The sequence below is a fragment of the Bombina bombina genome, chromosome 10 (assembly GCF_027579735.1).
Source record: "Bombina bombina isolate aBomBom1 chromosome 10, aBomBom1.pri, whole genome shotgun sequence".
Taxonomy (NCBI): Eukaryota; Metazoa; Chordata; class Amphibia; order Anura; family Bombinatoridae; genus Bombina; species Bombina bombina.
The window spans coordinates 151,405,602-151,419,605 of NC_069508.1; the positions used below are offsets into that span (position 1 = coordinate 151,405,602).

Below are 14,004 nucleotides of genomic sequence, written 5' to 3' on the forward strand. Positions count from 1 at the left end.
AATACTCTGACAAAAGGCAAAGAATGACTGGGGGATAGGGGAAGTGGGAGGGATATTTAAGCCTTTGGCTGGGGTGTCTTTGCCTTCTCCTGGTGGCCAGGTGTTGTATTTCCAAACAGTAAGGAATGAAGTTGTTGACTCTCCCTGCCTTATGGAAGGAAATATATATCTGTTTTATAAAAGACAGTTGCATTATAATTATAGTATTACATAACTGCATGCCTGTTATGCAATAAAACAACTGTAACGTGCTTGCTTCGGCAGCACATATACTAAAATTGGAACGATACAGAGAAGATTAGCATGGCCCCTGCGCAAGGATGACACGCAAATTCGTGAAGCGTTCCATATTTTTAGCTATTTCGTTACAAAGAATCTCCGACTGGTGCAAACTCTGTAGCCCAGACCCCAAACAATGGGTTCAAATAGAAAACACCCTATCCCTGTCTCATAAATTAGACAATATTTGCTGGAACCCTGAATTCTTCAATAAGTATATTATTTCAGCCTCATCTATAACAAATGAGACTTGGTCTGATTGGAGACGAATTAGCAAAACACCGAACAAAGTATCTTCTAGATATTCTCCCCTCACCCCGCTCCTTAACAATCCAGAATTTCCCCCGGGCCTTAACCAGATTCTTCCTTACTCCTTAACTCACACCAATCCCCTTCCTATTCACCTCTTGACAGATAGTACACACAAACTCAAAACTATAAACCAACTAGACTCCTTAAATCATCCATTTCTATCCTCTTGGCTTCGACTACATCAAGTGAGGCATTACATATCAACACACAAATATATAAAAGACCTAACACGGCCTCTAACCCCCTTTGAACAAATATGTCAATCAACAGAAGATACACCAGGAACAATCTCCAAACTTCATAAACTAATTCTGCATGATACTTTTCCCCTCCTCCCTTCCTACACCAAAAGATGGGACCTTGAGCTTAAGACTAACACTACCCCCAAAACTTGGGCGCGTAGATTCATCACACTAACACATTCTGCTCACTCAGCACAAGCCAAAGAAACCAATATTAAAATTGCGATGAGATGGTACTTAACACCAACGCGGTTAAAATCCATATACAAAAATGCGTCAAAACTCTGCTGGAGATGCAGTGCACAAGAGGGACACATTACCCACATTTGGTGGGATTGCGAATATATAAAGCCTTACTGGTCACGAATTTTCAAAAATATGAATAAAATACTAAGCACAAATCTATCACCCTCTCCAGACTTAATCTTATTGTGTCAACCCCCTGACATTACCTGTAAAACAAGAAAACACCTCTATCATTTAATGTTAAACGCTGCAAACCAGTTAATCCCTAAAAAATGGAAATCTGTGGCGACTCCCTCTATCCAAGAGTGGGTAGCACTAGTTCAAAAAAATCTCCTTCTGGAAAGACTATACTACCTCAAATTAGGCCAAATAACCCTTTACCAGGATATGCTCTTTCTATGGGAATCTTTCACACTTGCTGCTAAGTAGATTTTAATCAACATATAACCTCCCCCCTAGTGTGTACACAGCGATCCAAATCCGCCCTCCCTTACTGTGATATTTCCGCCTCTACTTAATACAACACGTAATGAACCATGAGTGATCTGCCCCGCAGAAATTTCAATCCCAGCCCAATGGTGATGGTAATTGCATGATATCAGAAGGTATAAAGGAGATAGACTAAGCACCCTACACATAGTCATTATGAGAGCCTACGTCTGTTCTTATACTCTTCTTCTATTCTATCATTCTATACTTTTCGTCCCTTCTCTTTCTCTTTTCCCCTTTTCTTTCTTTAATATATGTTAAGTGTCATTTTTTGAGATAAGTCTACCGTATTTAATACATAACTATGGAGCACTTTGTCCTGGGTAATAACTATCAACACCCCCATTGAATGGGGAACCCTTAGTCCTATCTTTGACACAACAAGTGCGCCTTTTAATATGCTGAACGTTAACTCTTCTTATACCAGGGTGCTCTTTCGCCACAGCACAAGATGTACAACTTTAATGAACATTGGACTTTGGTACAACCCTATTTCATGGACAACCCTCATAATAAACGCTATGTTCTTCCTCACCTAGCTCCTACCTTATGGGTAAAAATTCTTAATGTTATGGTATGACTGTAAACTGTTATGTTATGTTTTTATTTGTTCACCTAATGTCTTGAATTGAAAATAAAAAGACAACATAAATAAATTTAACGACGTACATTTAAGGGAAAAAAAAAAAAAAAAAAAAAAAAAAAAAAAACCAACTGTAACACTAATGCCTTTTGTAACATGAATATAGATTTTAAAATATAAATTTATATTTAAAATAAAAAAACACAAGAAAGAATAAATACATATTAATTTATATTCAATAGTTAAAATAATATGCATCATACATAAGAATGCATAATATTTTAAAATTGTAGATAAATGCACCATTAACCCCTAAACTGCCCTAACCTAATCACCTAATCAACCCCTTTACAGGTATAAGGGGTGGTTAGTTGATAAAGGCCTAATAAAATGTAACCATCATTAATCACCCAATCAACCCCATACAGGTATGGGGTTGGTTAGAAGATTAAAGCCTACAAAATCCTAACAAACAATAATTACCCAATCAACCCCCATAAAGGTATGAGGGGTGGTTAGTAGATTAAAGCCTAAATCGCCACCTCCCAAAGCAAACTAGAACTACACTAAAAACTACCCCCCTCTCTAAACTAACTCCACAAAAAAATAAAAAATACATTATTCAAAATAAAAAATTATACCTTCATGGCGGCATAGGGGTTAATAGTTAGCATTTGCGGTGGGTTCATGGCGGCATAGGGGGTTAATAGATAGAACCTGCGGTGGGTATGTGGCCATTTAGAGGTTAATAGCAATTTGCGGTGGGTATGTGGCAGTTTAGATGTTAATTAGTTTAGTGTTAGTTTGTGATTGTGTTTAGAGGTATTAGATTTAGCGATTAGGCAGAGGGCAGTAATATTCCAGGATCATTTACTATACATCGCCAATATGGTCAGTGATGCTGGGTGTTGCTTAAGCCAACATTGCCGACCAATGGTGAGATTCTACAAGATGCCTTGTCAGGCACCTGGTGCAGTTTACATCTAACTTCCAGTAAGAATAAAAAAATAAAGAATCATTAATAAGCAATGCCGATATTTAAGTGAAACTTAACAAATATTAGTTTTAAATTAGGAAACAAAAAAGATAGGCTTCATGTGTGCTAAAAAAAAAAAAAAGATTGAAATAAATGTTTGTTTCAATCAAGAAACATTTAATAATTGTAATTATAACCTTTTCACTGCCAGCAACATCAGGCACACAGTATACTGTAGTAACACAGGTTTACAATTGGGTACATCGTGTGTAGTTGCTTTCAGTGACTAACTACAGGGAATAGGACTTTTTAGACTGAATATAAAGAAAGCATTTTTGCATTTGGGGGTGAGAGAGGAGGGTGGGGCAGGTTTGGAAGCCATAGACCCTCCTGGGCTGTTCCTCAGACACACACTAATGAATCCTGATGGGAGAAGTGACCTTTTCCAAATGTCACATGTCATTGGATTTTATATCACACCAGGACAATATGCCATGGGTATAAAAATCGTTTTTCCAATAGAATTATCTGTGTGCTGCTGTCGTGTGGGAAAAATAATAATTAGGAGCAGGAATAAGATCCACTTTACAGTAAAGTCTTATAAATGGTTCAAGTACTGAGGTGCTGCTTATTAACCTCTTGTTCACTGCAGACGCACTAGCTAGCTACATACAGTAGCTACCTAGGAGGTTCCTCTGCTCAGTTAATGACCCTTGTGAATGAGCTTTTGTATCTAAGTACCAGACAGAGATTAGTTTACCTGTGTTTCTGTTTGCAAGTTCATTGATGTCTAGATGTTAAAGGGCCATAAAACACATTTCTTTTGTGAATAATATAGAACATACAACAACTCTTCAATTTACTATAATCAAATGTGCTTCCTTCTCTTGGTATCTTTTGTTGAAGGAGCAGCAATGTACAACTGTGAGCTAGATGAACACACTGGGTGAGCCCATGACAAAACGCATATTTGTGCAGCCACCAATCAGCATCTAGTTACCAGCTCCTGAGCCTGCCTAGGTAGGGCCACAACTGTGACACACAAAACAGCGCAGCACACATGTAACTCAGTTACTGTAAACCTTAATTATCACTACCGGCTGCAAGGAAATCTCCACTCTTCACTGCTAGATTACAATGTATAACTGCTAGATTAAAATGTATAACTGCTAGATTATAATTTATAACTGCTAGATTATAATGTATAACTGCTAGATTATAATGTATAACTGCTAGATTTGAATGTATAACTGCTAGATTAAAATGTATAACTGCTAGATTACAATGTATAACTGCTAGATTAAAATGTATAACTGCTAGATTATAATTTATAACTGCTACATTATAATTTATAACTGCTAGATTACAATGTATAACTGCTAGATTATAATTTATAACTGCTAGATTACAATGTATTACTGCTAGATTATAATTTATAACTGCTAGATTACAATGTATTACTGCTAGATTATAATTTATAACTGCTAGATTACAATGTACAAATGTGCTTCCTTCTCTTGGTATCTTTTGTTGAAGGAGCAGCAATGTACAACTGTGAGCTAGATGAACACACTGGGTGAGCCCATGACAAAACGCATATTTGTGCAGCCACCAATCAGCATCTAGTTACCAGCTCCTGAGCCTGCCTAGGTAGGGCCACAACTGTGACACACCAAACAGTGCAGCACACATGTAACTCAGTTACTGTAAACCTTAATTATCACTATCGGCTGCAAGGAAATCTCCACTCTTCACTGCTAGATTACAATGTATAACTGCTAGATTAAAATGTATAACTGCTAGATTATAATTTATAACTGCTAGATTATAATGTATAACTGCTAGATTATAATGTATAACTGCTAGATTTTAATGTATAACTGCTAGATTAAAATGTATAACTGCTAGATTACAATGTATAACTGCTAGATTAAAATGTATAACTGCTAGATTATAATTTATAACTGCTAGATTACAATGTATTACTGCTAGATTATAATTTATAACTGCTATATTACAATGTATTACTGCTAGATTATAATTTATAACTGCTAGATTACAATGTATAACTGCTAGATTATAATTTATAACTGCTAGATTATAAAGTATAACTGCTAGATTACAATGTATAACTGCTAGATTATAATTTATAACTGCTAGATTATAAAGTATAACTGCTAGATTATAATTTATAACTGCTAGATTACAATGTATAACTGCTAGATTATAATTTATAACTGCTAGATTACAATGTATAACTGCTAGATTATAATTTATAACTGCTAGATTACAATGTATTACTGCTAGATTATAATTTATAACTGCTAGATTATAATGTACAAATAACTGCTACATTATAATGTATTACTGCTAGATTATAATTTATAACTGCTAGATTATAATGTATAACTGCTAGATTATAATGTATTACTGCTAGATTATAATGTATAACTGCTAGATTATAATGTATAACTGCTGGATTATAATTTTCAACTAACTGCTACATTATAATGTATTACTGCTAGATTATAATTTATAACTGCTAGAATATAATGTATAACTGCTAGATTATAATTTACAACTAACTGCTAGATTATAATGTATTACTGCTAGATTATAATGTATAACTGCTAGATTATAATTTACAACTAACTGCTAGATTATAATGTATTACTGCTAGATTATAATGTATAACTGCTAGATTATAATGTATTACTGCTAGATTATAATTTATAACTGCTAGAATATAATGTATAACTGCTGGATTATAATTTTCAACTAACTGCTACATTATAATGTATTACTGCTAGATTATAATTTATAACTGCTAGAATATAATGAATAACTGCTAGATTATAATTTACAAATAACTGCTAGATTATAATGTATTACTGCTAGATTATAATTTATAACTGCTAGATTATAATGTATAACTGCTAGATTATAATATACAAATAACTGCTAGATTATAATGTATTACTGCTAGATTATAATTTATAACTGCTAGATTATAATGTATAACTGCTAGATTATAATGTATTACTGCTAGATTATAATTTATAACTGCTAGAATATAATGTATAACTGCTAGATTATAATTTACAAATAACTGCTAGATTATAATGTATTACTGCTAGATTATAATTTATAACTGCTAGATTATAATGTATAACTGCTAGATTATAATTTACAAATAACTGCTAGATTATAATGTATTACTGCTAGATTATAATTTATAACTGCTAGATTATAATGTATTACTGCTAGATTATAATTTATAACTGCTAGAATATAATGTATAACTGCTAGATTATAATTTACAAATAACTGCTAGATTATAATGTATTACTGCTAGATTATAATTTATAACTGCTAGATTATAATGTATAACTGCTAGATTATAATTTACAAATAACTGCTAGATTATAATGTATTACTGCTAGATTATAATTTATAACTGCTAGATTATAATGTATAACTGCTAGATTATAATTTACAACTAACTGCTAGATTATAATGTATTACTGGCTGCTAGATTATAATGTATAACTGCTAGATTATCATTTAGTGACACAGTAAACGGGTAACATGCAAGATTATCACATCATACTTTCAAGAGCTACGTTTCTTTTTGCTACGGTATAGAAGCTTTACAAATACCTTTAGTACAGAGAGTGCCCACGATTGTTATACAAACATACTAATACTGGCCGATTCATTAGGAAACATTACCAAGCTCACACAAAGGTACACAGTATGTCCCTGAATTCATAAACAATATCGCTGGACCACGGTAACATTAGCATGCAATTTGACATTACAAGTCTATGGTAAATACAGATTTTGCACAAGAATGAATTTGGCAATGAAAATAGCCAAGCTGCACAAAGGGTCGAATTCTTCTGCATTCGGAAGTTCACGAAACCTCCTAAAGCACATCTCTAATATACAGCTCTGGAAAAAATTAAGAGACCTCAGCAAAATGATCAGTTTCTCTGGTTTTACTATTTATAGGGATGTGTTTGAGTAAAATGAACATTTTTGTTTTGTTCTATAAACTACTGACAACATTTCTCCCAAATTCCCCCCCCCCCAAAAAAAAAATTGGTCCAGATTACAAGTGAAACGCTATTTAACGTTCCCGCTCGAACATTAGAAAGTAAGCTTTTTGCATTGTGCTCGTATTACAAGTTGAAAGTGAAAATGTTATCACTCTTGCGCTAACCAGACGAGAGTAAAAAGAATATCGCACACGCTATAACGCTAGATTGATTAACCCAGTGTCGGGTTAGCACACAATCAATAAATAATAGTTTGGTTTTTTTGTAGCGCACAACATAGAAATCTATGGGGAGAAGAATCCTAAAATGAGTGTGCCGGGGGTCTTTCACTCGGCCAGTAACTTTTTAGTTTTAACTTGTAATAACAGCGCTAATAGAAATCTATGGGGAGAAGAATCCTAAAATGAGTGTACCGGGGGTCTTTCACTCGGCCAGTAACTTTTTAGTTTTAACTTGTAATAACAGCGCTAATGCTGCAGCGCTCATTTTTTATTTTGAGCGCCGTTAGTGCGAGAGCAAAATAAAGTAATCAGGCCCATACAAAGCAGGGTTTCTAAACACAATCTGCACATCGCTAATAAAGTTACAGTTTGTAAAACATTTATTATGCGTACATACTTTTTTGCAAGTAGCAATGACATTGTAACATTTTTAATTGCCAATTATTAAAGGGACACTGAACACACATTTTTTTTTTCATGATTCAGATAAAGCATGAAAAAAGTTGCTTAAAATTGCATGCTCTATCTGAATCATGAAAGAAAAAATGGGTTTAGTGTCCCTTTAAACAAATTAATTTGTTGGAAAAATATTTTGGGTTTAATGTCTCTTTACTAAATATGACTAGTTAATGCTACATATCTGCAATTAGATAAGATACTGCAAAGCTAACGTAAGCCTCATTTACATATTGTCAGGTATAAAAAAGTAAAATATAAGTTCTCAAAATCCTGCACTAACTTTTATTTAACATGCAGTTTATATACTTTTGCATTACATTTTACCAGCTTGCAAAAAACTCAGCAACTTTTCCTTTTTTTAATGTTTTAATTTATCTATAGCTATGTCTAGCGGTAGTGGGCGGTACATAAATTTACATATGTATTTTACAGGGAGTGCAGAATTATTAGGCAAGTTGTATTTTTGAGGATTAATTTTATTATTGAACAACAACCATGTTCTCAATGAACCCAAAAAACGAATTAATATCAAAGCTGAATAGTTTTGGAAGTAGTTTTTAGTTTGTTTTTAGTTATAGCTATTTTAGGGGGATATCTGTGTGTGCAGGTGACTATTACTGTGCATAATTATTAGGCAACTTAACAAAAAACAAATATATACCCATTTCAATTATTTATTTTTACCAGTGAAACCAATATAACATCTCAACATTCACAAATATACATTTCTGACATTCAAAAACAAAACAAAAACAAATCAGTGACCAATATAGCCACCTTTCTTTGCAAGGACACTCAAAAGCCTGCCATCCATGGATTCTGTCAGTGTTTTGATCTGTTCACCATCAACATTGCGTGCAGCAGCAACCACAGCCTCCCAGACACTGTTCAGAGAGGTGTACTGCTTTCCCTCCTTGTAAATCTCACATTTGATGATGGACCACAGGTTCTCAATGGGGTTCAGATCAGGTGAACAAGAAGGCCATGTCATTAGATTTTCTTCTTTTATACCCTTTCTTGCCAGCCACGCTGTGGAGTACTTGGACGCGTGTGATGGAGCATTGTCCTGCATGAAAATCATGTTTTTCTTGAAGGATGCAGACTTCTTCCTGTACCACTGCTTGAAGAAGGTGTCTTCTAGAAACTGGCAGTAGGACTGGGAGTTGAGCTTGACTCCATCCTCAACCCGAAAAGGCCCCACAAGCTCATCTTTGATGATACCAGCCCAAACCAGTACTCCACCTCCACCTTGCTGGCGTCTGAGTCAGACTGGAGCTCTCTGCCCTTTACCAATCCAGCCACGGGCCCATCCATCTGGCCCATCAAGACTCACTCTCATTTCATCAGTCCATAAAACCTTAGAAAAATCAGTCTTGAGATATTTATTGGCCCAGTCTTGACGTTTCAGCTTGTGTGTCTTGTTCAGTGGTGGTCGTCTTTCAGCCTTTCTTACCTTGGCCATGTCTCTGAGTATTGCACACCTTGTGCTTTTGGGCACTCCAGTGATGTTGCAGCTCTGAAATATGGCCAAACTGGTGGCAAGTGGCATCTTGGCAGCTGCACGCTTGACTTTTCTCAGTTCATGGGCAGTTATTTTGCGCCTTGGTTTTTCCACACGCTTCTTGCGACCCTGTTGACTATTTTGAATGAAACACTTGATTGTTCGATGATCACGCTTCAGAAGCTTTGCAATTTTAAGAGTGCTGCATCCCTCTGCAAGATATCTCACTATTTTTGACTTTTCTGAGCCTGTCAAGTCCTTCTTTTGACCCATTTTGCCAAAGGAAAGGAAGTTGCCTAATAATTATGCACACCTGATATAGGGTGTTGATGTCATTAGACCACACCCCTTCTTATTACAGTGATGCACATCACCTAATATGCTTAATTGGTAGTAGGCTTTCGAGCCTATACAGCTTGGAGTAAGACAACATGCATAAAGAGGATGATGTGGTCAAAATACTCATTTGCCTAATAATTCTGCACTCCCTGTATATGCATATATGGATACCTCCCAACATTGGTTGCTGGGTTTCCTGGACTCAGGAGGTAAAGGGGGACTGTTTGCGGATAATAGGCAGATCGTGGGTGTGTCTGGCAGTCAGTGGGTGTGTATGGTCTGTATGTGGGAGGGGCCACATCTGGAGGGAAGAGGACTGCTTGTGGATAGTGTACAGACCGTGGGTGTGTCTGGCAGCCAGTGGGTGTGTATGGTCTGTATATGGGAGGGGCCCCATCTGGAGGGTACTGCATGTGGATAATGTACAGATTGTGGGTATGTCTGGCAGTCTGTGGGTGTGTACGGTCTGTATGTGGGCAGGGCCACATCTGGAGGGGAAAGTACTGCATGTTGATAGTGTACAGACTGTCGGTGTCTTTGTCAGTCAGTGGGTGTTTACAGTTTATGTGTGGGAAGGGCCACATCTAAAGGGGCGGGGACTTCTTGTTGATAATAGGCTTAGCATGGGCATGGCTGGCAGTCAGTGGATGTGTACGGTCTCTATGTGGGAGGGACCACATCTGGAGGGGAGAGGACTGCTTGTGGATAGTGTACAGACCATGCATGTGTCTGGCAGTCAGTGGGTGTGTATGGTCTGTATGTAGGAAGGGCCACATCTGGAGGGGAGAGGACTGCTTGTGGATAGTGTACAGACCATGGGTGTGTCTGGCAGTCAGTGGGTGTGTAGCATCTTTATGTGGGCAGGGCCACAACTGGAGGGGAGAGGACTGCTTGTGGATAGTGGACAGACTGTGGGTGTGTCTGGCAGTCAGTGGGTGTGTATGGTCTGTATATGGGAGGGGCCACATCTGGAGGGGAGAGGACTGCTTGTGGATAGTGTACAGACAATGGGTGTGTCTTGTAGTCAGTGGGTGTGTACCATCTGTATGTGGGCAGGGCCACATCTGGAGGGGAGAGGACTGCTTGTGGATAGTGGACAGACCGTGGGTGTATCTGGCAGTCAGTGGATGTGTATAGTCTGTATGTGGGCAGGGCTAAGGAAATCCTATAAATTAGGCATACGGCTGTCTAAGAGGGATAGCGGGACAGAGATCAGAATTTGGAACTGTCCCACTCAAGTCAGAATAGTTGGGAGGTTTGATATACGTAATATTTTTTACAGCTGACAGGATCTGTAGGAAACACAAGATAACGTAAATCCTGAACCCCCATATAGAAATGGCATTTAATAATCACGTTCTTAAAATGTTTCCTTTTAGTTAGTTAAACAGGTTTCTATTAGAATCATGTTATCCTTAGTGGACTTTACCAGTTTCTCTCCATCATTTAAAATATATAGAACATCGTATCGCCGTTCTCTTAATATAATATCATTCAGCAAACATTCTGTACAGTGAAACCTTTGCCAACATTTTAAACTTATAAGTTAGCAAATTATTGTTCAGTGCAGTGATTTTTAACCTTTTTTTTTTTGCCGTGGCACACTTTTTTACATTAAAAAATCATGTGGCACACCACCATCCCAAAATTTTTAAAAAATCACACATTGTAGCCTAATACAGCATATATATATATATATATACACATACACACAAACACTCACATACTGTATGTGTTGTGCTGTTATGCCATGCCTCCTACAAACTACCCCTGCACTGGGAGTAAAAAACAAGCAAAGTTTAAAAAATATGTCACACTGTTGTCAGTCTGCCGTGGCACACCTGAGGATCTCTCACGGCACACTGGTTGAAAAACACTGGTTTTCTCAGTTCATGGGCAGTTATTTTGCGCCTTGGTTTTTCCACACGCTTCTTGCGACCCTGTTGACTATTTTGAATGAAACACTTGATTGTTCGATGATCACGCTTCAGAAGCTTTGCAATTTTAAGAGTGCTGCATCCCTCTGCAAGATATCTCACTATTTTTGACTTTTCTGAGCCTGTCAAGTCCTTCTTTTGACCCATTTTGCCAAAGGAAAGGAAGTTGCCTAATAATTATGCACACCTGATATAGGGTGTTGATGTCATTAGACCACACCCCTTCTTATTACAGTGATGCACATCCCCTAATGTGCTTAATTGGTAGTAGGCTTTCGAGCCTATACAGCTTGGAGTAAGACAACATGCATAAAGAGGATGATGTGGTCAAAATACTCATTTGCCTAATAATTCTGCACTCCCTGTATATGCATATATGGATACCTCCCAACATTGGTTGCTGGGTTTCCTGGACTCAGGAGGTAAAGGGGGACTGTTTGCGGATAATAGGCAGATCGTGGGTGTGTCTGGCAGTCAGTGGGTGTGTATGGTCTGTATGTGGGAGGGGCCACATCTGGAGGGAAGAGGACTGCTTGTGGATAGTGTACAGACCGTGGGTGTGTCTGGCAGCCAGTGGGTGTGTATGGTCTGTATATGGGAGGGGCCCCATCTGGAGGGTACTGCATGTGGATAATGTACAGATTGTGGGTATGTCTGGCAGTCTGTGGGTGTGTACGGTCTGTATGTGGGCAGGGCCACATCTGGAGGGGAAAGTACTGCATGTTGATAGTGTACAGACTGTCGGTGTCTTTGTCAGTCAGTGGGTGTTTACAGTTTATGTGTGGGAAGGGCCACATCTAAAGGGGCGGGGACTTCTTGTTGATAATAGGCTTAGCATGGGCATGACTGGCAGTCAGTGGATGTGTACGGTCTCTATGTGGGAGGGACCACATCTGGAGGGGAGAGGACTGCTTGTGGATAGTGTACAGACCATGCATGTGTCTGGCAGTCAGTGGGTGTGTATGGTCTGTATGTAGGAAGGGCCATATCTGGAGGGGAGAGGACTGCTTGTGGATAGTGTACAGACCATGGGTGTGTCTGGCAGTCAGTGGGTGTGTAGCATCTTTATGTGGGCAGGGCCACAACTGGAGGGGAGAGGACTGCTTGTGGATAGTGGACAGACTGTGGGTGTGTCTGGCAGTCAGTGGGTGTGTATGGTCTGTATATGGGAGGGGCCACAACTGGAGGGGAGAGGACTGCTTGTGGATAGTGTACAGACAATGGGTGTGTCTTGTAGTCAGTGGGTGTGTACCATCTGTATGTGGGCAGGGCCACATCTGGAGGGGAGAGGACTGCTTGTGGATAGTGGACAGACCGTGGGTGTATCTGGCAGTCAGTGGATGTGTATAGTCTGTATGTGGGCAGGGCTAAGGAAATCCTATAAATTAGGCATACGGCTGTCTAAGAGGGATAGCGGGACAGAGATCAGAATTTGGAACTGTCCCACTCAAGTCAGAATAGTTGGGAGGTTTGATATACGTAATATTTTTTACAGCTGACAGGATCTGTAGGAAACACAAGATAACGTAAATCCTGAACCCCCATATAGAAATAGCATTTAATAATCACGTTCTTAAAATGTTTCCTTTTAGTTAGTTAAACAGGTTTCTATTAGAATCATGTTATCCTTAGTGGACTTTACCAGTTTCTCTCCATCATTTAAAATATATAGAACATTGTATCGCCGTTCTCTTAATATAATATCATTCAGCAAACATTCTGTACAGTGAAACCTTTGCCAACATTTTAAACTTATAAGTTAGCAATTATTGTTTTAGTGCAGTGATTTTTAACCTTTTTTTTTTTGCCGTGGCACACTTTTTTTACATTAAAAAATCATGTGGCACACCCGCCATCCCAAAATTTTTAAAAAATCACACATTGTAGCCTAATACAGCATATATATATATATACACATACACACAAACACTCACATACTGTATGTGTTGTGCTGTTATGCCATGCCTCCTACAAACTACCCCTGCACTGGGAGTTAAAAACAAGCAAAGTTTAAAAAATATGTCACACTGTTGTCAGTCTGCCGTGGCACACCTGAGGATCTCTCACGGCACACTGGTTGAAAAACACTGGTTTAGTGGATCACATTGATTTCAATGTTAATATCTCGAAAGTTCTAATAATAAAAAAGGTGTAAAATGCCCTGAGAAAAAATATGAACAAAATGCTTAGCATCCTACAACTAAATTATAATAACCGTGACAAGCCTAGTCTACTCTACTAACAAGATAAGTTTGCTCCTTCAAAGCAAGAAAAACAATTGCAGGAAACAATGTTAATCTGTTCTAAGAATCTTCACACTCAGTTGATATGTTATTTTTTTACAAGGCAATAGAAATGA

The 14,004-nt window shown here is 37.8% G+C and overlaps 1 protein-coding gene and 1 non-coding gene across 3 annotated transcripts in view; one reads left to right on the top strand and one right to left on the bottom strand.

Moving 5' to 3' along the window:
- Positions 1-14,004, bottom strand: part of RNF220 (ring finger protein 220) — a 384,981-nt gene that overhangs the window by 252,396 nt on the left and 118,581 nt on the right. The window lies entirely within an intron of this gene.
- LOC128641472 (U6 spliceosomal RNA) lies at positions 249-355 on the top strand. Its single transcript, XR_008399503.1, has one exon. It is a non-coding gene; the product is annotated as a U6 spliceosomal RNA (small nuclear RNA).